Source organism: Canis lupus, chromosome 7 (assembly GCF_011100685.1).
Source record: "Canis lupus familiaris isolate Mischka breed German Shepherd chromosome 7, alternate assembly UU_Cfam_GSD_1.0, whole genome shotgun sequence".
Taxonomy (NCBI): Eukaryota; Metazoa; Chordata; class Mammalia; order Carnivora; family Canidae; genus Canis; species Canis lupus.
In genome coordinates, this window is record NC_049228.1 from 33,901,664 (window position 1) to 33,929,372 (window position 27,709).

A 27,709-nucleotide genomic window follows, 5' to 3' on the forward strand; every position below is an offset into this window, starting at 1 on the left:
CATTACTATTGATGAGAAAGAGAGACTTGAGTATCCCTAAGCCAATTTTACAGGTGATAAGAGGCACACTGGGGGGTCCCTGGGTGGCTCAGTGGTTTAGCGCCTGCCTTGGGCCCAGGGCATGATCCTGGAGTCCCAGGTTCAAGTCCCACATCAGGCTTCCTGCATGGAGCCTGCTTCTCCCCTGCCTATGTCTCTGCCTCTCTCTCTCTTTCTCTTTCTTTCTCTGTGTCTCTCATGAATAAATAAATAAATAAATAAATAAATAAATAAATAAATAAATAAATAAAATCTTAAAAAAAAAAAAAGAAGCACACTGGGAAAAGTCTTTTGAAACATTCTTTTCTCTATACTTTCACCCCAATCAGAGAAAACCCAATAGCCTAAAACATCCTTCTGAACTACCTTGAACCCCTATATTTATATTACATGGAACAACATGGCTGTAGTGTTCATTTCAGAGACGCAGAAATACTCAAGATTGCAAAAGACAGAATTACAAGACGAAAGAGATCTCACCTTACTAGAAAAGTGTGTCCTAAAAGCCCACCTTTGATGCTGTCAACCCTTTCAGCCGTCTGCCTCCAGGGGCAATTGGGCCAGGGAGGGAAAGGTCTTAGCATGTTTTTAGCAGATGGCGGGTAGGCACACAACCTCCTCCACCTGCCCCACTTGCCTCCCCTCCAGGGGCTCTCTCCTTCCAGCCCCAGCTCACAGGTCAGGTCTTTCGGGAAGCCTTTTTTCAAGGCCAGCTTGTATTAAAGGCTCTTCCTCTGAGCTCCTTGAGACAGTCACAGTACTGATCATCCTCATCCATAGGCTCATGCCTTCTCTGTTCTCAGTGCCACGCTACGGGGCTCCCCAGAACACAGAGTTGGGTATGCAGCAGTAGGCAATGTCCTTGCAGACTACCTGACTGGACCCATTCATTTGCATTGCCACTGGGGTTATGCTCATTGCTCCTGGGGTAGCTAAAGCATTTCAGGCTCTACAAACCAAATCTAGGATGTTCTCAGAGCCCAGTGTGATGGGGAGCTAATTATGTGAGTGAAAGCTTATTTGGGAATAGCAGCTGTGGGTCCAGTTATTCCTTTTGGACTCCCCAGGCTCAGTTGAACCCCTTAAAATAGCCTCTAAATCTTCTTACAAGTCTGAGGCAAGCAGAATTTTCTGCCTTGAGTTACAGAAAGCCAAAATCTCTCTTTGTCCTCCTTCATGTCCCAGCATGAAGCCTGAGGGTCAGACCTTGGCAGGCCCATGCCATCTCAGCATCTGACACAGAGGTCTGGCACTAGGTGTTCTGAGCATAAAACAGGACTGATTCAGATGCTGGGCTCTTCAGAAGCTGCCATCTGGATATGCTCCCCCTCAGAGAACAGTGCCATGCTCAGGAGTTGGTCTAAAAGGAGGGCTCCAGGTGCATCTGTGAGTAGCATCAACTCCTCTTTGGACACAGAAAGAGACCACCTGCTTTAAGAACATTAGCTGGGCACATACCATCATTGTTTGGCACAAATCTAGTGGTCATGTGCAGGTCACGTGAAAGCTGATAGGGTCCTGAGTAGGAGTCCAAGCTTCAAGGTCAAGGGGAGCAGATTCAAAGCAAGTACCATAGTGCTCACTCCCAAACACACCTGGCAAATGCTATAGGCTGCTCTCCTCCCTGCTGGAAAGTCCTCTCCGCTCTGTTTGTAGAATAAAATGAAATTAAACAGAACTGTGGATAAAGGGTAAGCATCAGGGGAGGAGCAAGATGGCGGAAGAGTAGGGTCTCCAAATCACCTGTCTCCACCAAACTACCTAGAAAACCTTCAAATTATCCTGAAAATCTATGAATTCGGCCTGAGATTTAAAGAGAGACCAGCTGGAATGCTACAGTGAGAAGAGTTCGCGCTTCTATCAAGGTAGGAAGACGGGGAAAAAGAAATAAAGAAACAAAGGCCTCCAAGGGGGAGGGGCCCGCGAGGAGCCGGGCTGAGGCCGGGGCGAGTGTCCCCAGGACAGGAGAGCCCCGTCCCGGAGGAGCAGGAGCTGCACCGACCTTCCCGGGCGGAAAGGGGCTCGCGGGGAGGTGGAGCAGGACCCAGGAGGGCGGGGATGCCCTCGGGCTCCCCGGGACAGTAACAGCAACTGCGCGCCCAGGAGAGTGCGCCGAGCTCCCTAAGGGCTGCAGCGCGCACGGCGGGACCCGGCGGGACCCGGAGCAGCTGGGGGGGCTCGGGGGCGGCTCCGCGGAGGGGGCTGCGCGGCCCCGGGAGCAGCTCGGAGGGGCTCGGGCAGAGGAAGAGGCTCCGTGCGGAGGGGGCTGCGCGGTTCCAGGAGCAGCTCGGAGGGGCTCGGGCGGCAGCTCCGCGGAGGGGGCTGCGCGGCCCGGGAGCGCGAATCCACCAGCGCAGGCTCCGGAGCACAGGGCGCCGGGACACAGCCCAGGATCCGGCCTCCCCCGGGACAGGCAGAGGCCGGGAGGGCCCAGGACAGCGAGGACGCTCCTGCCCCAGCTGAGCAGATCAGCGGCCCCGCCCCGGAGCCTCCAGGCCCTGCAGACGGAGAGCTCCGGAGTTCCTGCGGGGGCTGAATCCAGGTTTCCAGAGCTGCCCCGCCACTGGGGCTGTTCCTCCTGCGGCCTCACGGGGTAAACACCTCCCACTGAGCCCTGCACCAGGCAGGGGCACAGCAGCTCCCCCAACTGCTAACACCTGAAAACCAGCACAACAGGCCCCTCCCCCAGAAGACCAGCTGGACGGACAACTTCCAGAGGAAGCCAAGGGACTTAAAGTACACAGAATCAGAAGATACTGCCCCGTGGTTCTTTTTTTGTTTGTTTGTTTTTGTTTTTGTTTTTATTTTGTTTTGCTTTTTGATTTGTTTCCTTCCCCCACCCCCTTTTTTTTCTCCTTTCTTTTTCTTTCTCTTTTTCTTTTTTTTTTTTTTCTTTTTTTTTTTTCTTTTTCTTCCCCTTTTTTTTTCTCTTTCTCTTTTCTTTCCTTCTTTCTCTCCTCTCTTTTTCTCTTTTTCCCAATACAACTTGCTTTTGGCCACTCTGCACTGAGCAAAATGACTAGAAGGAAAACCTCACCTCAAAAGAAAGAATCAGAAACAGTCCTCTCTCCCACAGAGTTACAAAATCTGGATTACAATTCAATGTCAGAAAGCCAATTCAGAAGCACTATTATACAGCTACTGGTGGCTCTAGAAAAAAGTATAAAGGACTCAAGAGACTTCATGACTGCAGAATTTAGAGCTAATCAGGCAGAAATTAAAAATCAATTGAATGAGATGCAATCCAAACTAGAAGTCCTAACGACGAGGGTTAACGAGGTGGAAGAACGAGTGAGTGACCTAGAAGACAAGTTGATAGCAAAGAGGGAAACTGAGGAAAAAAGAGACAAACAATTAAAAGACCATGAAGATAGATTAAGGGAAATAAACGACAGCCTGAGGAAGAAAAACCTACGTTTAATTGGGGTTCCCGAGGGCGCCGAAAGGGACAGAGGGCCAGAATATGTATTTGAACAAATTCTAGCTGAAAACTTTCCTAATCTGGGAAGGGAAACAGGCATTCAGATCCAGGAAATAGAGAGATCCCCCCCCAAAATCAATAAAAACCGTTCAACACCTCGACATTTAATTGTGAAGCTTGCAAATTCCAAAGATAAGGAGAAGATCCTTAAAGCAGCAAGAGACAAGAAATCCCTGACTTTTATGGGGAGGAGTATTAGGGTAACAGCAGACCTCTCCACAGAGACCTGGCAGGCCAGAAAGGGCTGGCAGGATATATTCAGGGTCCTAAATGAGAAGAACATGCAACCAAGAATACTTTATCCAGCAAGGCTCTCATTCAAAATGGAAGGAGAGATAAAGAGCTTCCAAGACAGGCAGCAACTAAAAGAATATGTGACCTCCAAACCAGCTCTGCAAGAAATTTTAAGGGGGCCTCTTAAAATTCCCCTTTAAGAAGAAGTTCAGTGGAACAGTCCACAAAAACAAAGACTGAATAGATATCATGATGACACTAAACTCATATCTCTCAATAGTAACTCTGAATGTGAACGGGCTTAATGACCCCATCAAAAGGCGCAGGGTTTCAGACTGGATAAAAAAGCAGGACCCATCTCTTTGCTGTCTACAAGAGACTCATTTTAGACAGAAGGACACCTACAGCCTGAAAATAAAAGGTTGGAGAACCATTTACCATTCGAATGGTCCTCAAAAGAAAGCAGGGGTAGCCATCCTTATATCAGATAAACTAAAATTTACCCCAAAGACTGTAGTGAGAGATGAAGAGGGACACTATATCATACTTAAAGGATCTATTCAACAAGAGGACTTAACAATCCTCAATATATATGCTCCGAATGTGGGAGCTGCCAAATATATAAATCAATTATTAACCAAAGTGAAGAAATACTTAGATAATAATACACTTATACTTGGTGACTTCAATCTAGCTCTTTCTATACTCGATAGGTCTTCTAAGCAAAACATCTCCAAAGAAACGAGAGCTTTAAATGATACACTGGACCAGATGGATTTCACAGATATCTACAGAACTTTACATCCAAACTCAACTGAATACACATTCTTCTCAAGCGCACATGGAACTTTCTCCAGAATAGACCACATATTGGGTCACAAATCGGGTCTGAACCGATACCAAAAGATTGGGATTGTCCCCTGCATATTCTCGGACCATAATGCCTTGAAATTAGAACTAAATCACAACAAGAAGTTTGGAAGGACCTCAAACACATGGAGGTTAAGGACCATCCTGCTAAAAGATAAAAGGGTCAACCAGGAAATTAAGGAAGAATTAAAAAGATTCATGGAAACTAATGAGAATGAAGATACAACCGTTCAAAATCTTTGGGATGCAGCAAAAGCAGTCCTAAGGGGGAAATACATCGCAATACAAGCATCCATTCAAAAACTGGAAAGAACTCAAATACAAAAGCTAACCTTACACATAAAGGAGCTAGAGAAAAAACAGCAAATAGATCCTACACCCAAGAGAAGAAGGGAGTTAATAAAGATTCGAGCAGAACTTAACGAAATCGAGACCAGAAGAACTGTGGAACAGATCAACAGAACCAGGAGTTGGTTCTTTGAAAGAATTAATAAGATAGATAAACCATTAGCCAGCCTTATTAAAAAGAAGAGAGAGAAGACTCAAATTAATAAAATCATGAATGAGAAAGGAGAGATCACTACCAACACCAAGGAAATACAAACGATTTTAAAAACATATTATGAACAGCTATACGCCAATAAATTAGGCAATCTAGAAGAAATGGACGCATTCCTGGAAAGCCACAAACTACCAAAACTGGAACAGGAAGAAATAGAAAACCTGAACAGGCCAATAACCAGGGAGGAAATTGAAGCAGTCATCAAAAACCTCCCAAGACACAAGAGTCCAGGGCCAGATGGCTTCCCAGGGGAATTTTATCAAACGTTTAAAGAAGAAATCATACCTATTCTCCTAAAGCTGTTTGGAAAGATAGAAAGAGATGGAGTACTTCCAAATTCGTTCTATGAAGCCAGCATCACCTTAATTCCAAAGCCAGACAAAGACCCCGCCAAAAAGGAGAATTACAGACCAATATCCCTGATGAACATGGATGCAAAAATTCTCAACAAGATACTGGCCAATAGGATCCAACAGTACATTAAGAAAATTATTCACCATGACCAAGTAGGATTTATCCCTGGGACACAAGGCTGGTTCAACACCCGTAAAACAATCAATGTGATTCATCATATCAGCAAGAGAAAAACCAAGAACCATATGATCCTCTCATTGGATGCAGAGAAAGCATTTGACAAAATACAGCATCCATTCCTGATTAAAACTCTTCAGAGTGTAGGGATAGAGGGAACATTCCTCGACATCTTAAAAGCCATCTATGAAAAGCCCACAGCAAATATCATTCTCAATGGGGAAGCACTGGGAGCCTTTCCCCTAAGATCAGGAACAAGACAGGGATGTCCACTCTCACCACTGCTATTCAACATAGTACTGGAAGTCCTAGCCTCAGCAATCAGACAACAAAAAGACATTAAAGGCATTCAAATTGGCAAAGAAGAAGTCAAACTCTCTCTCTTCGCCGATGACATGATACTCTACATAGAAAACCCAAAAGTCTCCACCCCAAGATTGCTAGAACTCATACAGCAATTCGGTAGCGTGGCAGGATACAAAATCAATGCCCAGAAGTCAGTGGCATTTCTATACACTAACAATGAGACTGAAGAAAGAGAAATTAAGGAGTCAATCCCATTTACAATTGCACCCAAAAGCATAAGATACCTAGGAATAAACCTCACCAAAGATGTAAAGGATCTATACCCTCAAAACTATAGAACACTTCTGAAAGAAATTGAGGAAGACACAAAGAGATGGAAAAATATTCCATGCTCATGGATTGGCAGAATTAATATTGTGAAAATGTCAATGTTACCCAGGGCAATATACACGTTTAATGCAATCCCTATCAAAATACCATGGACTTTCTTCAGAGAGTTAGAACAAATTATTTTAAGATTTGTGTGGAATCAGAAAAGACCCCGAATAGCCAGGGGAATTTTAAAAAAGAAAACCATATCTGGGGGCATCACAATGCCAGATTTCAGGTTGTACTACAAAGCTGTGGTCATCAAGACAGTGTGGTACTGGCACAAAAACAGACACATAGATCAGTGGAACAGAATAGAGAATCCAGAAGTGGACCCTGAACTTTATGGGCAACTAATATTCGATAAAGGAGGAAAGACTATCCATTGGAAGAAAGACAGTCTCTTCAATAAATGGTGCTGGGAAAATTGGACATCCACATGCAGAAGAATGAAACTAGACCACGCTCTTTCACCATACACAAAGATAAACTCAAAATGGATGAAAGATCTAAATGTGAGACAAGATTCCATCAAAATCCTAGAGAAGAACACAGGCAACACCCTTTTTGAACTCGGCCATAGTAACTTCTTGCAAGATACATCCACAAAGGCAAAAGAAACAAAAGCAAAAATGAACTATTGGGACTTCATCAAGATAAGAAGCTTTTGCACAGCAAAGGATACAGTCAACAAAACTCAAAGACAACCTACAGAATGGGAGAAGATATTTGCAAATGACATATCAGATAAAGGGCTAGTTTCCAAGATCTATAAAGAACTTATTAAACTCAACACCAAAGAAACAAACAATCCAATCATGAAATGGGCAAAAGACATGAACAGAAATCTCACAGAGGAAGACATAGACATGGCCAACATGCATATGAGAAAATGCTCTGCATCACTTGCCATCAGGGAAATACAAATCAAAACTACAATGAGATACCACCTCACACCAGTGAGAATGGGGAAAATTAACAAGGCAGGAAACCACAAATGTTGGAGAGGATGCGGAGAAAAGGGAACCCTCCTACACTGTTGGTGGGAATGTGAACTGGTGCAGCCACTCTGGAAAACTGTGTGGAGGTTCCTCAAACAGTTAAAAATAGACCTGCCCTACGACCCAGCAATTGCACTGTTGGGGATTTACCCCAAAGATACAAATGCAATGAAACGCCGGGACACCTGCACCCCGATGTTTCTAGCAGCAATGGCCACTATAGCCAAACTGTGGAAGGAGCCTCGGTGTCCAACGAAAGATGAATGGATAAAGAAGATGTGGTTTATGTATACAATGGAATATTACTCAGCTATTAGAAATGACAAATACCCACCATTTGCTTCAACGTGGATGGAACTGGAGGGTATTATGCTGAGTGAAGTAAGTCAGTTGGAGAAGGACAAACATTATATGTTCTCATTCATTTGGGGAATATAAATAATAGTGAAAGGGAAAATAAGGGAAGGGAGAAGAAATGTGTGGGAAATATCAGAAAGGGAGACAGAACGTAAAGACTGCTAACTCTGGGAAACGAACTAGGGGTGGTAGAAGGGGAGGAGGGCGGGGGGTGGGAGTGAATGGGTGACGGGCACTGGGTGTTATTCTGTATGTTAGTAAATTGAACACCAATAAAAAAAAAAAAACAAAAACAAAACAAAAAAAAAAAAAAAAAAAAATAAAGGGTAAGCATCAAACAAGAGCAATAGAAGGAAGACATTACTGAATGGAAATTTTAAAATAAAAAAAAAAGTTTCTTTTACCTCAAGCCACACACACTTAGAATCATTTACATTTTGGCTTAAATCAATACATTAACAAATGAGCTATAACTTTAGAAAAAAAGAGGTATTTGCTCCTTTGAAGCTAGCTGCCAAGATTTGTTGACTCTTAGGCAAATACTAGGTTTTGCCTCAACTGACCTTATTTCAGACCCTAACCAGTGGATGCAATCTTGGTAACAGCTCTACCTGACTTGCATTATCCCTTTGTTTCTAAAGTTTTGCTGAACCTCTTCTTTACTATATATTGCTTTGAAGCCAGGAAATATAGACCAAAGCTATAAAGAAGTGTCTAATTTACTACCTAAGATCCTAGTCCCAAGTAACACAGGGACCTAGACAGAGATTCTCTCCTCCTCCTGACCCATGTCTGGCACGGAGTTCACCAGACCACTCACGGAGGGGGAACTGAGTGCACCCATACTCAGCCTTTCCCCGTTGTCAGCTAGTTCTGGCACCCCAGCTGTGACCCAGAAGTATGAACAGAACACAGTTAGATCTTCATCTCTGCGTTTCCCCCTCCACTTGCTGATGCTTAAAAAAATTGCCAGAATACAGTCATTAATGGTTTTACATAATCATGTGTGTTACTATATTAAGCTTAGCCAATAGGGAGGGAGAAGAAATAAAAGCGTGTGCTAATTAACACACTCTGCACAATAGCCTTGGCAACTAATTGCCTAGAACACTGCCCTGATTTGTTGATTATACTGATTCATTCTCTCAAAGAGGTTTCTCTTAATGCAGGGGGCAGGTTGAGTCCAAATCCTCCATATTTCGACTCTGCAGCCTCCCAGCATCCATGTCTCCTCATTGTCTCAGGCTGTGTACAATAATATCTTTCATTCAAAACCAAGTTGTCTCTGCCAACTTGTCACTTTCCACCTCCCGTTGGTGAGCCAAGCCCCCCACCCCCACCCCCAACACCCATGATGTGTGCATAGAGAACCAACAGTACTATGCTGTCTCCTTCATAGCCTCCAGGGCAGCAGGTGAGCCACTGGGACTGTTAGTAACCAGATATCTTCATCATTTATTTGGAGATGTCCTCTCACTCTGCTCAGTAACACGGAGAGGCTGAGAGAATACGATGATAATTAAGTTTTATTTTTAGCATTTGTCTATACTATCAGATTGTCCTTCCATGAGCAACACAACTACTGAACAGGAACAATAGAGAAAAAAAATCTAAGTAGTTTTAGATGAAAATATTTTAAATTATTTCAAGACAAGATAAAGCTGATGAGGTGGGCAGAGGCACCAAATCTTTTGAGCGAAAGCTGCAGCTAGAACAACACACACACACAGAAGAGTGTTGTGACGGCCTGGCAAATGCTTCTAGGAAAACTCAAGAGTCTGCTGTGTGTGTGGGTGACACACACAGGAGTGCTGAGACAGAAGTGTAGCATAAAAGTTAATACTCTCAGGATCTGACCCAACAGGCACACCCAAAGACACAGTTTCAGGACTGGCTTTTATCCCCAGTCCCACGCTGATCTGCAGTTCCCTGCATCTAGCCTGATCATTATCAACCTCCTACCACTCACCTTTCAAGGCCCAGAATGGATCTAATTTCTAATTTCTTTCCTCAATGCACCCAGACTTCAGTTACCACCAACTCATCTGAGGTCCCAGAGAGTCCATCATTCTTAACTGCACATTTGGTTCATCTTTGTGTCTGGTGTTCTTCATGTGTGTCCGTGCACACACGTGTGTGCACACACACATGAGAGCACATGCTTACACCTATACATTTCCTATCCATGCATTTATTTCATCTGCACATATTTTTAATATCTATTATGTGCAATGCAGAACACACAATAGAAAATAAGAAGGGCTTGGCCTTGATAGGAGAGAATCATAAAAGGAAATACATGCTTTCAATACAGTATTATAAACGATCTGACAAGATACAGACAACATTCTGTGAAAAACACAAGTCAAAGATCTAGTGCCTCTCTGGCTTAGTCAGAGAAGCATGTGACTCTTGATCTCGGGGATTGTGAGTTCCAACCTCACGCTTAGTGTAGAGATTACTCTTAAAAAAAAAAAAAAAAAGATCTACTCTAAAAGGATAAGACTGTTTTCTGGGAAAAGTGAAATTTATGCTGAAATGTGCATTACCCAAAGGAAAAAAAAAATTCTCCATACTGAACTGATATGTGATTTTGACCTACTGTGGACTCTCTAACCAATGGAAGAATAAGCATCTTTTTTAGATTCAGCTATTCCTTTCCTGAGCCCAGCCATCAGCATACGGTGAAAAGTTTCTATATAAGTGATAGGTTTTTGCTAGGAAACCCTCAAACTAGCACATTTAATTCTCCTCCACCAGTTTGTTACATTAGTTTGTAGCCATAAAACTAACTTTCTGTGCGTTCAGCATGTTTTAAAATTATGTAGTTTTGCTTCTGTCCATGTGTATTAAGATGAAAGCTCTGGCTATACCTCCATTTATTTGCTTCCTATGGTTTTAAAATAAAGATTTGGATACATAAAATGTGATACCCAATCAATAGGCTCTTGGATCCCTTCCAGTAAAAAAGCTTTCAACAGTTCCTCCCACTCTATGGGCTCATGTTCAAAGTAAAGCGAGATCACCAGAATCTTTAGTTTTGTTTCCAGTTCATAAATTTGGAATTGAACCCCAACACAGCATATCCCAATTTTCACAATGCTTTCCAAAATCTGATCTTTGAATAAAATCCTGATACAAATATACAGTGAATCAAAATGGATTAATCAAGAACACATTTATGTTTTACTCCCCTAGATAAAGTACATATGGGCTATAGTTAAACCCAAGTGGGGTTTGCCTCGTGGTAGGCCCAGGTTCAAATTCTCTAGCACATATATGCTACTTCATACGTAGATTGATTCTTCCTCTAGGAATGGATTCTGAGAATCAATAGTAACTTTAAAAGGACAACAGGGTAATACAACATGCACAAATCCATCTGATTATAAGTGTCTAAAAAAGGCCATACACTGGATAGTGTAATTAGTATACATGAATGAGTCTACATATCAGCATTCTGGTCTAAACATCAGAAAACCACAATGTAAGCTGGGAGGTCCTACTCAGCAGCTTTGTGACCTAGCCAAATTACTGCACTGTGCTAAGCCTCAGATTATTTGCCTGTAGGAAAGCCACTGGAATGAGAGAGCTGACTCTGACTACTTAATTTTAAAGCTTTGGACAAAAACGAAGCTACTGTGTTATGGCCTTTTTCTCTGATTTACTGACCATGTTAGCTCTACTCCATGTCTTCCATGGTAAGAGAAACAAAAAAAAAATTACATGAAGAGATCAATGATTTTGAAATTTATTTTTTAAAGATTTATTTTATTTTATTTATTTTAAAGAGAGTGTGTGAATGATGGGAGGGGCAAAGGAAGAGGGAGAGAGAGAGAGAATCTTGATCAGACTCCATGCTGAGTGCAGAGCCCAACTTGGGGCTCAATCCCATGACCCTGAGATCATAACTTGAGCCACAATCAAGAGTCAGATGCTTAACCTACTGAGCCACTCAGATGCCCCAATGATTTTGAAATTTAACAGAAATATCATCCCATGAGTTATTTGCTGTATGGCCTTTTGCTTTGAGTGGAGAAATGTGGTCAAATGTTATAGTCTTTCAGGCTACAACAGGCTCAGGAAGAGGTAAAGGGATTTGACCTCAAGCCTTTTATTCAGCAAATATTTATAGCCACAGGTGTCCTGTGTACCAGGCACTCTTCTGGAAGAGAACAAAACAAACCCAAAACTCTCCTCTCATGAAGCTGACCATCTGATAGAGGAGGAATTGACAAGTAAGAAAAATAAATTAGAGGTTAGATAGTAGTAAGTGATAAAGCCAACCACGTGATGGATCCAATATGAAAGACAAAGAAAGGAAGGAATAAAAGATGATCCATCCCTTTGTTTGCCTGATTTGTATGTATGTATGTTTTGGGCTTGAGTGAGTGGTGAGATGATAGCTACTGAGTGAGAGAAAAAGAAGTGGGGGCAGAGGGAGTACAAAGTAGTGGCGGGCAGAATTCATTATTCTGTTTGTGGAATACTGAGTTTGAAATACTTATTGAACATCCACATGTTGATATCAAATACACAGTTGAACATGAGTCTGGAGTTTTGGGGGAGAAGTGAGGAATTGGGAATCATGGCCCTCCAAGTGGTTTTTAAGGCACTAAATCTGGAGAGAGAGAAGGTATAAGCAGCCAAGAGGATTGGGGATTAAACTGTGAGGCTACCCACCATTTAGAAGTTAGGTGGAGGAGATAGAGTCAGCACAGAAGACTAAGAATCATCAGCCAAAATTGTAGGAAGAGAATTAAGAAAATGTGGTGATTTGAAGCCAACCAAAAAGAGTTCCTCAAAAAGAAGCAAATGTTCACATGTGTAAAATACTACTGAAGAGGGTGGGTAGATAAGGACAGGTAAGTGTCCCCTGGATTTGGCACCAGGAGAATCACGGGAGACTTCCCAAACACAGCGTTAGCTGAATGTTGGGAAGAGAAACCAGATTGGAATGAGCTGAAAGAATGAGTAGAGGGTAATGAAACAGAGACTCACAGTCTAGTCTACTTCAAGGAGTTTTGTTGAGGTCAGCAGGAAAAATGACTCAGTAGATGACAAAGTAAGTGAGGCCAAGGCAGACAGTGGATGGTATTCATGTACTAAAAGGACGATCCAGCAGAAGGACTGGTTGCATAGAGAAACTTAAAACTCATGATCAAAGACTCTTCAGAGATCACAGAGCATAAAAGTGGAGAAATCTTCCACAGTAAGGTGATGGGAGAGAAAGGCATGTACACACCTGGATATTCTGCATACTTGGGGGGTGGAAAGATAGTTGTAATGTCTTTTGTCTTATTAGTGAAGCAGAAAGCAAGATTGTCAACAGGGAGTTGGGGCAGGAGTGGAAGAGAAGGGATGCGGGAGGTGTGAGGTGAGAGTATCAGTTATGAGATCACATCTCTGGAGATGAGAGAGGGAACTACCAAGGGCAACAGCAGGACGCAGGACACAGCTGCTCGAGTGCTCAAGTTTGGGCTGCATCTTCACACCAGCAGCAGCTCTTGACTCAGTGCGCTAGAAGAAGTGCTCATCAGAGCAGGCATACCTGGCATTGAGCACACACCCAGTGATGACCACTGAGTAAAGGAACGGATGCTTGGTCTGGAATGGAGCCAATCCAGAGCCTGACAGACTGAAGTCATCTTATGTGGGGGTCCTCCTCACCACAATGGTGGAGGACATGGGTATGGAGAGGGCCTTGAAGCAGAAGGCCAGGAAATCAGAAGGCCACAGTGATAAGTGGTAGGTTCATGGGGCCCTTGGATACTGAGGGTTTTGGAAGAGGGGGAAAATTATACATGGGTATGAGGTATAAAAAGCAAAATGGCCTCCAGTTGAGAAAGCAGCAGGTAAAGGGGAGTCATTAGAGGCTATCTCATGCAAGGAGTTTGAGGGAATGTTCTGGTCACACAACTGGACATGGTGGCTGCAGGCCCTGAGTTCAGGTCTTTTTACTGAATTCTGTTTGCTATTGGTAAATAAATGTACTCTCTCTTTTTGGCTTTTAGATTTCATGTTTTTGTGATATTCCTGGAGATAAGTGGGAAATTACTAAAGATGGTCCTGAAAAATTTCTAAGGCATATATGAGATTTAGATTTTAATTGCTTTCTGATAATATATACATTTATGTTCTTTTATTAGAACTATAAATAGAAATAAGTCTAAACTGGATAGTTAATTTCATTTTGACTAATCTGATTTTGATTTAATGAAAAGTATCTGGAAGGTCAAATATTTGTACCTTCCCCTCTATTTCTTTTCATCTTTTAATCAGGTTAACCTTCTACTTAGTCACTGATAGTGAATCCTTCTGACATCATCAGCAGTTCTGGGTCATTTTACCTATCCTAACATCATCATTTTTCTTAAGTCCATATCTTAATCCTTTTTAGAACATCTGGAACAAATTCTCCCAATATGATACAGTGTTAAGGATTTAACGGGCTAAAGTATTGGAAATATATGTTCACACACACAGATTCCCACATTTGCCACTTACTGGCAGTGTGACCGTGGCCTGATTTCTTACCTGCTCAACTGTTTGGTAAAATGAAGACAACAAAAGTTCTAAACCATAGGATAGTTGTGGGAACTAATTAGGAAAATGCATATGTAGAGGTTAGCACACAGTTTGAGTCATGGTAAGAACTCAGGAAATGCTATTTCTCATGTGTACTACATATGTACTGCCCAGTAAGTTCATGCATGCATATACACCTAAGAAGGATAAACTTCTCTGGAATTACAGATGTATAGGTGAATGTTCTTTCTGAGAACCCCCCTGTCTTCCTTCAAAATGCTCTTCACAGGGCATCTGGGTGGCTCAGCTGGTGAAGCGTCTGCTGTCTTCTGCTCAGGTCATGATCCCAGGGTCTGGAATCCAGCCCTATGTTGGGCTCTCTGCTCAACGGGGAGTCTGCTTTTCCCTCTCCCTCTGCTGCTCCCTCTGCTCCATCTCTCTCTCTCTCTCTCTCTCAGTCAAATAAACAAAATCTTCAAAAAATAGTGGTTTCCTACATTCAGAATATCAGCTCTTTGATGTCTCATCTTTTCTCAGGTTTTATCAAACCTCTTTTTCTTTCTTTCCTCTAGTCCCTAGGATTCTTGTCCTTTGACTTTTAACCATTTCAAAACTGAAATAAAATACTGTTGGAACTAACATGATCCCAAAAAGCAGTGTTTAACACTAATATTGTTTCTTTTAAATGAACCACTTAATGCCTCAGCTGAGGTTGACAATCAGTTTCTCTGTTTTCCCCGACACTCCTTGGTGACAACGGTCACCTAATTAAGTGTCTTTCTTTGTCATGTGTCTCACACAGCAGCTCAGACAGAAAATGAATGATTCTGGGGAAAAGAAAGCTGGACTCTAAGATCCTCTCAAAGGCGATGTGACCAGATGAGAGATCCCCTCACCAGAATGTGCCAACCTGAGATTAAACTTCAAACTCGCTGTTCTGACATTTCCTTCTATGAGAACATCATCTTACCTGGATTCTGTCAATGGTGAGCAGATAAAAGTATTCCCTTAAATTATGGGCATTTCCAAGTAATTGGAAAAGGAAAGGCGGAGTGAAGAGAACTTACTTAGGACATGACACTGAGCTCTATTTTCAGCTGGTAAAAGTAAGGTGACTCCAAGTATTGCTATTTCAGAAGGAATTGGGATTCTTTTCACTTTAGCCTCTGCTGAGGGTCCCTTGCCACAGTCAACAAAAGTCTGTACATGAAGAATTCCTGTGCCCTGAGCTGTCAGGTAGGAAGGGTACTGGACTAGGGACAGACTTCTGATTTAGATGAGGTGAAGTAAAGCAGAGGGGAAGGAAAGGCCCACTGGCCTCCTAGATTTTTCCCCCCTAAATCCAAATCAGATTAAAAGGAATTTGATTATTCAAATTCAAAATAATTTAGATGATTCAAATGCAAAATTCCTTTTGATTCAAAATCAAAAGGAAAATGATTATTTCTGTTTTGGCATCTATTTATAATGCTAAAAAGAAAGAAAAGGAGCGAGTGAGCATAAGTATCTATTTTATCAAAAAGCAGTTAAGATACTATTAACTTTATGAGGAAAGAAATGTTATGGAGATCCAGTGTTATTTTCTATAACATTAGTAGGGAGAACTAGATATCAGGAAAAATCCTAAAATTGCCCTTCTTTATGAAAAATTGGGATAATAAGACCTGCCTTGACAATAGAATCAATGGGATAATGTGTGTGAAGACAAAACTGGAAACTATTGGTCAAATGTGAATTCCTCTTATTATTCTCACTGTACCACAGTGAGGTTAAGTGAAGGTTAAGTGAATTGTCTGAGATAACACCACTAGTACAAGGTATTTCCCAAAAAGAGCTTAACTCATAATAGAAAATAAGAATATATTTAATGTATAAATGCATGAGCTGGGGTTCAAACCCCAGCTGTCTGGCCCAGGACCTGGGAGCTTAATGACCTACACTCTGCTGTGCTGCATTTGCCACCAAAGATAAATTCAAAGTTAACTGTGGAGAAGAGATGGAGATTTTCCGTGAGATTAGTACTAATTAAATCTAGAATAAGGGAAACAGAGAGCATTCTGTTAAGTAAGCTGTGAGGAGCTATCCTACTGGAGAAATTTTTGGAATGATATAATTTTCATGTGTTGAATACTTTTGAGAGGTTGGATAATTCCAAAATTTTCCCATGCTTCACATATTGTGGTACAGCGAATGCTCCTCCTTGCCCTAGAAAAGGGAGCAAGGGGGACCAGATCAAACTACAGTTATTTTCTACAAATACAGTAACCTATCCCTATGAGGGGGTAATACATTTACAAGATGGAAAACAATGCCAGAGGCTGTGCCCAGACAGGAGAGACCAAGGTAATGGCATAGCTGATAAAGAACAATTAAAGGAAGTTTCATCTGACTCCCAAGCTCATACCAAACTTGCTGAAAAGACCAATATGATCTTTCTCCTCCCTCCACAGTGCTTACACACACAGTCTGTTCCCATGCCAGGGGCATAAGATCCTGAAAGCTGACCTCTCCCCAGGGAATCAGCCAATTGCTTTGAACCCAGTCCAAATTAAACCCTTTCTGGCCTCAGGTTCTTCTGAGAATAAAAACGTCTAGCAGCTTAACTTTCTGTTAGCCTGTTAACTATACTTTGCTAAACATTTATTTTTAAAACAACAGGTCTTTTGCTTACTGCCAAAGTAAAGCACTGCAGAACATTTGGAAACTATTGAAAAGTAAGTATAATGTCATTACTTGAAATCAACTACCATGGTGTATTTCTTTCATATGTGTATCTATGTGTATAATACCAATTTTATATTTAATATATATCTATCATGTCTATATCATTTGTTTCATAAATTTAAAAAACAAGGAATGTGTAAGTGGCTCAGTCACTTGAGCTTCCAACCCGTAATTTGGCTCAGGTTATGATCTCATGGGTCATGAGATCAGGCCTCATGGCTGGGTTTTGCACTCAGCAGGGAGTCTGTTAGGGATTCTCTCCCTCTGCCCCCCCCCCCCCCATTCACACTCATGCTCTCCCTCTCTCTAAAGTAAATAAATCTTTAAAAAAATTTTAAATTTCTGTTTAATATAATATCTTCTAAATTTAGTATGATACTGGAAGTACATTCCTATGTGATGAAATAGCTTAAAACATGGATTTCTTCAGGCTGTAATGGAATAGACCATATCAAATCAACCTTTTTCAGAAAGCAATTACAGAAACTGGATAAAATATCAGAAATACATCTAGACAGAGCATTGGAGAAGGACCTAGAGGGACTGGAATCCTAGAGAGAAGGGAACTGCATTGTTATAAGATCAATGTTTCTCCTGTGTTCCCCCTTAAAGTGTCTATCTCTATTCCTAAGCACTTCAGGAGACATAGGGCAAACAAACAAGGGGTTGAGGGGTGGCAAAAATGACTATGTTCCAGAATTCAAAGGGTCAAGAAAAAAGAAAGATGAGAAAAGAAAAATGTACTATGCATTTTGGCCTCTGAGTGAGAGGCCAAAGGGTCAATATGGAGGTAGCTGATAAAAACACCCAAGCTAAGAACACTTGGGTTTCCAATATTGTTAGGAGAAATAAAAAGAAGAGTTCAGAAACCCCTAAGGAGGAGTCCAAGTAAACACACGAGCCTCCATTGAGATGAAGGAATAGCTTCATCTCAAGGGAAAAAAGCAAACCAGTAAAAGATCAGCCATCACCAAAACTAAAAGCCAGTCTCAAACCATCCAAATGTCCGATATTGCCAAGTTCTTCTGGCCTTACTCAGACTGCTTACCAGGAGAAAATTAATTTCTACACCAAGAACAAAGTAGACAGAATCTCTAAAATTGTGTTATGATTGTGTTAAAATATGTTACAACCTTGAAAAATTACCAGTTTTACCAGATTGGACTAAATAGATAAAAATGATGAAAAGTGACAACCATGGAATTATCAAAAACAGACTTTAAAATAATTTTAATGAATATGTTTGACAAATTAGATGACAAGAAATGAAGTTTTGGAAGATAATTAGAAACTATAAAAAAGGATTCAGTGGAAATTCTATATCAGAAAAGCATAACATTGTAATTAGGAACACAACAAATACATTTAAAAGTAACTAGACACAGTGGGAAGGAGGATTAGTTATCTGGAAAATAGCACAGAGAAGAGCAACATGGAAAGTACAGAGAATAGCATACCAGGAACATGAGACAATAGGAAAAGATAATATGCATGAAACTAGAATCCTGGAATGTGAGTAGGAGAATGGGTAAAGCAACATTCTAAGAGAAAATGGCCAAAAATTCTTATAAATGGATGAAATACATCAAACAGATTTAGGAAGTGTTACAAAAACTGAATAGTATACATAAAAAGAAAACTAGACCAGGGCACTTTTTACTAACACTGCTGAAACTAAAGAAAAGAAAAAAATTTTAAGCCAGCCAGAAAAAAAACCATATAACTTTACAAAGAACAATAATATTGAGGCTGAATTCTCAAAGCAAAATTATGGAATCAAAGAAAATTGAGTAATATCTTTAAAATCCCAGAAGAAAGACATTGCCTTTCTGGAATTTAATATCCAGAGGAAATATCCTGGATAAATTAAAGTAAAATAACCACATTTAAGACAGACAAAAACTGGGACACCTTGGTGGCTCAGTGGTTGGCATCTGCCTTTGGCTCAGGGTGCGATCCCAGGGTCCTGGGATCAAATCCCACATCAGGCTCCCTGCTGACAGCCTGCTTCTCCCTCTGCCTATGTCTCTGCCTCTCTCTGTGTCTCTCATGAATAAATAAATAAAATCTTATAAAAGCATTCTCTTTGTCTTTAAAAAAAAACAAAAACTGAAAAAAAGATGTGTTGTGAGTGAACGTATATTTGAAGAGAAACTAAAGAGAAGTTTTTGGGAAGACGTAAAAATTGATCCTTTAAACACAAAAATTCAGAAGGGAATAAAAATCAAAGATGTAAAATGTGAGTAAGTATGGATTAACAATGACTGTAAAAAGGATTAATAATGCTTTGTAGGATTCTAAATGTATATATAATTTAAATGATGACAAAAATAGTGAAAAGAGAAAGAGGAGGATAAATGAAATTATAAGGTTTTCCATTGTCTGGAAAATGGTAAAAATGCTAATTGACAGTGGATTAAATGAAGAGGAAGCTACATGTTTTAATATTTAGGATTACCACTAAAAGAAAATGCAATGATAATTTTAAAAATTATTAACACCAAGTAATTTTTTAAAAGAAAGGAGTAAAAGGGGATCCCTGGGTGGCGCAGCGGTTTGGCGCCTGCCTTTCGCCCAGGGCGCGATCCTGGAGACCCGGGATCGAATCCCGAGTCGGGCTCCCGGTGCATGGAGCCTGCTTCTCCCTCTGCCTGTCTCTGCCTCTCTCTCTCTCTCTGTGTGACTATCATAAATAAATAAAAATTAAAAAAAATAAAATCTTTAAAAAAAAAAGAAAGAAAGGAGTAAAAGGGAAAGCAAAACGGATCAGGCAAGTAGAAAACAAATAGTGATTTGTTAGCTATAAATACAACTATGCAAGGAATTGCATAAAATATTAAATGTTCTACCTATGGTAAGTAAAAAACCATCAGACTGAAGCAAAGCAAAGCAAAGTCTGTGCTGCTTATAAGAGATACATCTTAAATGTAAGACACATAGAAGTTAAAAGTAAAGGGATAGAAAAAATATACCACACAAACACTAACCAAAAGAAAATTGGGGTATAGCAATATAAATATTGAGCAAAGAAGACTTTGGACAAGAGCATTACAGGAAATAATAGGAGCATTTTGCAATGATAAAAAGTTAATTACACCAATAGTAACATATAATGATTCTATATTTTATGCATCTAATAACATTGCTTCAAAATACATAAATGAAACCCCACCTAGTAAAAGGAGAATTAAACAAATCCACAGAGTGAGAGATTTTATAAGAGATTTATCTTGTTAATAGATCAGAAGACTCAGTATTATTAAGATGTCATTTCTTTTCACATTGATTTATAGATTCAATACAATCCTAGGCAAAATCCCAGTGAGGCTTTTTGGGTGGAAATTGAGAAGCAATGTTAAACTGAATAGGAAAAAATCAAAACAGTGGAAATACCCAAAAACAACTTTGGAAAAATAAAAATCCAAAAAAGAAGTTTAGAAAGATTGCTTTAGTTTAATTAAAGACTTTCTGTAATCCAAGTAAATAGGACAATAGATTTGCCTAAAGATAGACACAAACAATCAATGGAACACAAGAAAGACCCCAGAAATGAGCCCCACCCCATTTCCTCATACCATATATAAAAATAAACTTGAAATCAATTGTAGACCTAACTATAAAATTTCTAAGTATAAAATATCTACTGGAAATCACTGGATAAAATCTTTGTGACCTCAAGGTAGGCAAAGATCTCTTAGGAAAGACAGCGCAGTTCATAAAAGGGAAGTATCTTTGAAAAATACTCTTAAGGGGGTGCCTGGTAGCTCAGTGTGTTAAGTGTCTGTCTTTGGCTCAGTCATGATCCCAGATTCCCAGGATTGAGCCCCACATCAGGCTCCCCACTCAGCAGGGAGTCTGCTTCTCCCTCTGACCCTACCCTGACACACGCTCTCTCTCTCCCTCAAATAAATAAATCAAATCTTAAAAAAAAAAAAAAAAAGAAAAGAAATAAAGATACTATTAAGAAAATAAAAAGGCAAGCCACAGATCAAGTCCCACCTCAGGCACCCACAGGGAGCCTGCTTCTCCTTCTGCTTATGTCTCTGCCTCTCTCTGTGTGTCTCTCATGAATAAATAAATAAAATATTTAAGAAAAAGATATGTATTGAAAATAAGTAAATCTTACAATTTAATAAGTCAAACAACAGTAAAAATAATTCAAAATACCAAATAGGCACTACAATAAAGAAGGCAGGCAGGTAACAAAGCATACTAAGATGCATACGTATTTATTAGTTATGAAAGACATACGAAGCAAATCCACTGTGAGATGCTAAAAGCTGTCTAGAACAAGCATGTTTTACCCCTGTATGAATAAGAAAATCCATAAAATAAATAGGAACAAACTACTGATACTTGGAGTAACATGAATCAATCCCCAAAAGCATTATGGTTAGTGTAAAAAGTAATACACAAAAGGTCACACATTGTATGATCCCATTTACATAACATACTGAAAAGGCAAAAAATACACAAAGATGAGTGGTTGAGAAGGGCTGGATGGGAGACAAGCTACAGAGGGCAGGAAGGAACTTTCTGAGGGGATGGAAATATTTTACACATTGGTTTTGGTGGTGGTTAGGGTAGTTACATAACTGTATATATTTGTCAAAACTCATCAAATGGCACACATAAAGTGTGAATTTTACTGCATGTAAATTATTATACACTTTTCTTTTTTAAAAAAAAAAGTAGCTTATGGGATACAGATATAGACAAAATTGTGCCTAGAGGGATATTTATAGTTTCAGATCCACATATTAGAGGAGAAATTAAGTTCTAGAAACTTCTCTCAAGAAACTAGAAAAAGTGAGCAGATTAAATCCCAAGATGTAGAAGGAAAGACAGTGTGACATAACACTGAGTACAGTGTACAGACAATAGGCCCTGGTAGAGCTCAGAGTCCAGAAACGGCCCCCAACCTAAGAGTGCCTGAGACAGGCCATGGTAAAGAAAGTATCTTCTATTTGATTGTTGGTGTCTGGTCAGTTGGATAAACAGAAATTTTTTCAATGATTTTTGGTCTCTATCTCACACTATTTACAAATATCAATTACGGGAAGATTATAGATCCATAGAAGATTCAAGATAAAACAAAGTCTCTAGAAAATGAGAGAATATCTTCATGACCTTGGAGTGGGCAAATATTAAATAGGAAAAGTATGTTCACTGTAAAAATATTGAGAAATTGGACTTTATTAAAATTAAAAACTTGGATTTATCAAGACACACAATTAAGACAGTGAAAAGGAAGCCCACAAAATTGGAGGAAACACTTGCTACACACACACACACACACACACACACACGATAAAATAATCTTTTCCAGGATGAGCACAGAACTCTTACAATTCAATAAGAGAAAGAGAAACAGCCTAATAAAGATGGCAAGAGACCTGGACAGGAGATTTAGTGAAAAATGCTAAAATGGTCAATAAATATAAGGAAATTGCTTAACCTCAATAGTCATCCAGAAATACAAAATAAAACCACATGGGACACCACCATTATGCACCAGAATTTCTATAATTAAAAAGGCTGACAATACCAACTGTTGACAAGAATATAATATAACTGAAATTACAGTACACTGCTTAAGGACGCCTACCTTTAGATAATTTGACGCTAGCAGCTAAAGCTTAACACAGACATACCCTACAGCCAAACAATTTTACTCCTAGGTATACACCAGCAGATATAAATACATACAGGCACCAAAGACACATAGGGGAATGTCCATAACATTGTTTGCAATAATTTACAAACTGGAAACAATCCAAATGTCCATCAATGATAGAATGGATAGATACATTGGGACATATTTATAACATGGAAAAAGCTCATGAATATAGTTTCTTTGAGCAAGAGAAGACATACAATAGAGTACATACTAGATAATTCCATATATGCAAAGTTTAAGAATATGCAAAACTAATCTATGATGACAGGAGGCAGAGGAGAGGTCACCTTTGGAGAGGTAATGACCAAGTGGGCACATGAGAGAGACTTCTAGGATGCTGATACTGTTCTATTTTTTGATCTGCGTGGTGGTTACATGGTGTTCACTTTGTAAAAATTCATGGAACAGTACACTTCTGATTTATGCACTTTTCTCATCTCATAATGTTATATTTCTATTTTTAAAATTTTACTTAAAAACATGGTTTTTTAGGACTATAGTCATTTGAACATATCAATATTCCTTGTTTGTGTAACCCACTTCCTCTGGTGATTCTTTTTAGATGTTTGTTATATACTTACTTATTATAAAAAATACTTTTTTTTTTTTACAATGATCATGCTTTACTTTTCTTATTCAAATCTTTGACTCCTTTCTAAAGATAAAGTCCTAGAAGTAGAAGAGCTGGGTCAATGGATACATCCTTTTAATGACACTGAATACATATTGCCAAATTGCCCTTAAGAAGATCTCACTATCAAAACATTGAAGGTCAGTCTTACCAAGATAGATTTAAATGTTCCTAGCCTTGATCCTGCTTGACCTTTACAACATTAGACACTATCTATCAGCTCTTCTGTAAAATTCTATTTTGCTTTGGCTTTCTTGGCACCACTCTGCCTGTTCCATTCTCCTCTTCCTTCTGCTTGACTTTGCATGTACCCCTGGCTCAGTTTTTGTCCTTTTTCTCTCTCCTCTCTTCTAGAAGAATGTGTCTCTTACTTGTTTACTTTTCCCTATATGTTTATGGTTTCCCATTTTCAACCTCTTATCTTGTTCTGTGGTTCCAACAGCCAAGCATTAGCTATTTTCCTTTTGCTATCACTATCTTAAATGGAATTAAGTAATGCGACCAATGGCTAATGAACTAATAAATATTTGAAAAGACAGAAAGAATGAGTGGTATTATTCTGATGATCAAAGATCCCAGGACTTGCAGGACGTGCCTCCAACCAGCATTCCCTTTGGCTCCTGACTCTGCTCTCTTGCCCCTCCTTCTTCTCCACCTCTCCCTGCCTTCCTCAAGCCTTTTCCTCTCTTGTGCTCACACCATCTTCACGTTTTCCTTTTTTTTTTTTTTAATTTATTTTTATTTATGATAGTCACAGAGAGAGAGAGAGAGAGAGGGGCAGAGACACAGGCAGAGGGAGAAGCAGGCTCCATGCACTGGGAGCCTGTTGTGGGATTCGATCCCAGGTCTCCAGGATCGCGCCCTGGGCCAAAGGCAGGCGCCAAACCACTGCGCCACCCAGGGATCCCACGTTTTCCTTTTTGTTCCATTTTATCTTCTCTCCATTCTAAATTATACAAAATACGTCTGACTAGCTTTCCATTTAATTTACATTTTGAATAAAGTTTCATGATCCTGTTTTTACAATTAGAGCCATTAAAATTAAAAACAGATGAGCTAAATGTCTTGTTTTCTAAGAGAAAATCATTTGCTGTTTTGAATGTGGCCTATCCTTAATTGGAAAAAAAGTGTTCATTGATTACTTTGTATTGCTTAAAGTATAGCACTAATGCTATTAGTTATTGCAGGTTTACTACCATATAATTTGCTTATTCTTTAGAATATTGCTTTGACATGGGTTTATATTTTCTCCAGTGAGAAACTGAGGCATAGGCAGGGCATTTGTCCAGGTCACATATCTGGCAGGCTGCAGAGCTGGGATTCGAACCCATGTTTGTGTGACTCCTGAGTCTGTACTTGGAACCTCTCTACTGGGAGCTTGGTGAATGCTGTTAACTTAAGCAGTAATAATCTCTCTGGAGGAAAGAACAGACAGGACACCACTCAGAATGATCTTTATGATGCCTGTCACCTGGCCCCTCCCCCACTATAATCTACTTTGAACATGATAAGAGAGATTAATAAAATTAATAGTCCTATTTTACACATGGGGCAGGTACAGGATCACGAGCATGAGGCCTTGTGGTGTGTCCAAGAGCTCTGCTCAGAGTGGAAGGTGGCATGGAGGTCGTGGCTAGGAAACTTTGAAGCAAACCGACAATATCCTTTGCAATACTCTATCTACGATTGATTTCTCATCTTCACCTCTAAATCCATGAGGAAAAGAAGAGAGAAACACCTTCCAATTCCTTCTTGTTTATAAACTGTAAGAATTAAAGTGCATAACAGGAAGAGACCAGCTGAAATCATGTTTTTTATTATGTAAGCCAGGGCCATCTGATTTGTCATTGGTGCTTGGACCACTGTGAGTTCCTGTCGTCTGTATGTCTGGCTCCCTGTAATTTTAGAGCTTTGTTAGCCTGATGTTTAGAAGCTCCCACAAGACCCTTCTTGAAACTCTTCCTCTCCTTTATTTGTTTGTTTTATTTTGCTATAAAGATAACAGGTCATCAATTTTGTTTGCATAAATTCTACACTGGATAATAGAACACCCACATTAATTTACTGACACCTGTTCTCATAGAATGCAGAATTCTGTTTCCTTTCTTTCTTTCTTTCTTTCTTTCTTTCTTTCTTTCTTTCTTTCTTTCTTCCTTTCTTTTTAAAGATTGTATTTATTTATTCATGATAGACATAGAGAGAGAGAGGCAGAGACACAGGCAGAGGGAGAAGCAAGCTTCATGCTGGGACCCCGAGGCGAGACTTGATCCTGGGACTCCAGGATCGCGCCCTGGGCCAAAGGTAGGCGCCAATCCGCTGAGCCACCCAGGGATCTCCTATTTCTTTTCTTTAACACACACACACACATACACACACAACCTTTATCACATCTCCATTCCCAGAGTACCACTCAAGAAATGCTGTGAAATGATACAGTAATGAGGCATTCGTAGGAGAGAAAGCTTTATTTGCAGCTGAGAAGCCAGGGTATGAAGGACTGCTGGTCCAAACCACCAGGTCTGCAGAAAGAGTGGCGATGCATCGCTGTGTGAAGAATGGGGTCTGTGCTTCTCAGGCACAGCATTTGACATTTACAAAGCTCTTATTGCTTCTTCAAGACTCAGATCAGTTGTTATTCTGTGTGAAGCCTTCGTGATCTGTGAGAGGAGTGAATCACGCTCTTTCCTTTCCTGGTACGTACATTTGAATCCAAGTGAACAACAGGCCCACACTTTCTGAAGGCCTGGGTATCAGCTGGCTTCCCAACCACAGAAAATGTGGCAGGGCTTGTTGGCCTACAGCCAGGAGGAGGATTTGTTGGAGACTCTGAAGAGGGAAGGAGTACTTTGGGGGGTACATGTAGTATGGAACTGGAGAAACAGGGAATGTGATAATACCCCCACCCCCAGATCACCAATACTTAGAGAGGACCATCTAACTCCAGATCATAGGATAGCCATCACTGCACTTAAGTGGTATTTTAATTAATGGTTTACATTTCTGTGTCTCATTCTAACAAGTGATCGCCCTGAAGGCAGGAACTTTGTCTTTGCCCTGTCACCCTAAAGACAGCTGGAACAGAGCAGATGCTGATGACTGCAGAACAAATACGTATGTAGAAAATGACAGTCCAGCCAGTTAAAAACACTGATTGGCAGACAATGAGGCAAGTCAAGCACATTGGCACTTGCCCTACAGAAATGGTGACCATTAGCTATTCATGGATGTCTCCACACTCTTTCCAATCAGGGTTTCTTTTACCCCATTTGGAGAGTTTGCAACATTGCACAAAGTTCCCTGGGCAGTCCCGTTACTATACATCCCAGCCAGGACCCCGTGGAATGTAGCATGTGCCTGGCAAGCCATTAGCACTGGGAAAACCCTCAAGGATCTAATCCCCAGAGGAAGATGATATATATATATATATATCAAATCCAGATCACATTTTTGTAAGCAGCTCTCAAACCTAAACACTTTGAGGTTATTGGGAAATTTCTTTCAAATCTTATAGTAGACCAAAGCAAAGCTGAAAGCAAAGCCACTATTCACCTGTCTGGGCCATGAAGCTGAACTGGAGCCAACACCCTCAGCTGGCTGGGGCCCCTCATTTCCTGCTATTGATCACAAACGCTTCTCATAGGGAAGTCAAAAGGAGACTGGGCAGGAACATTTACACATACTTCTCTTAAGAGTGCTCTTTCATAATCAAAGACTATAATTGCTTTGCTCTGAAGCTACTGTTCCTGCAGAGAAGTTTCCCTTCTTGCTTATTTTTTACATTTCAAGCTAAAAAGCAGTTTCTGGACTGAAGGGAAAGTAGCGAGGACACGGGCAGGGGAATCTGCAAGACTCTGGGCAATCATGGAACTGCAGACACAAGACTAAAGTCACATACTTGAGAGCATCATGAAGCCAAAGGCAGGGTCCTGGGTCTGTGGCCTGGCACACTTCTCCAGGTGAAGAGCAGTAGAACCAATACTGATCCTTTCATCCCAATAGACACAACCGGAAGCTGTTAATTCCTGAGCAGACTTAACACTTCTTGTGGAGCAAAACTGGAGCCCAATAGTGGGACGATGGAGTGGTTAAAAATGTAAAAGGATGTCAGAACACAGGGAGGATCTATGCCAGTGCTGAAAGCTGGTGAAGCCACAACCATCCTTTATGCCTACAATGTTCCTTTCTCCCCACACCCCACCACACCCCACCAATGTCCTAGCCACTTCCCTTGCAGAGCAAATTTAACCCAAAGCCTTTCCTCTGCAGGGGTCAATTACTTTGGAAACCTTCAATCTAACTGCAATTATGACTGACCTCTTAATAAAGGGATGTAAAGTGTCAGGGAGCCAGTGAGGGAGATTCCTATGGTGCCACCTTCCCCCGGCCACGGTAGGTA

The 27,709-nt window shown here is 40.5% G+C and overlaps 1 long non-coding RNA gene across 8 annotated transcripts in view; it reads left to right on the forward strand.

Annotated features, from left to right (window-relative positions):
• The window catches only part of LOC102156210, a 114,144-nt gene that overhangs the window by 80,168 nt on the left and 6,267 nt on the right, over nucleotides 1-27,709 (forward strand). For 4 of the 8 annotated variants that reach the window (XR_005362193.1, XR_005362196.1, XR_005362200.1 and 1 more), the window contains 4 exons: nucleotides 15,081-15,264; nucleotides 16,937-16,992; nucleotides 23,344-23,453; nucleotides 27,580-27,702. This is a non-coding gene — a long non-coding RNA (uncharacterized LOC102156210). The remainder of the gene's footprint in view (nucleotides 1-15,080; nucleotides 15,265-16,936; nucleotides 16,993-23,343; nucleotides 23,454-27,579; nucleotides 27,703-27,709) is intronic. The other 4 variants (XR_005362199.1, XR_005362198.1, XR_005362195.1 and 1 more) reach the window with 4 other exon arrangements.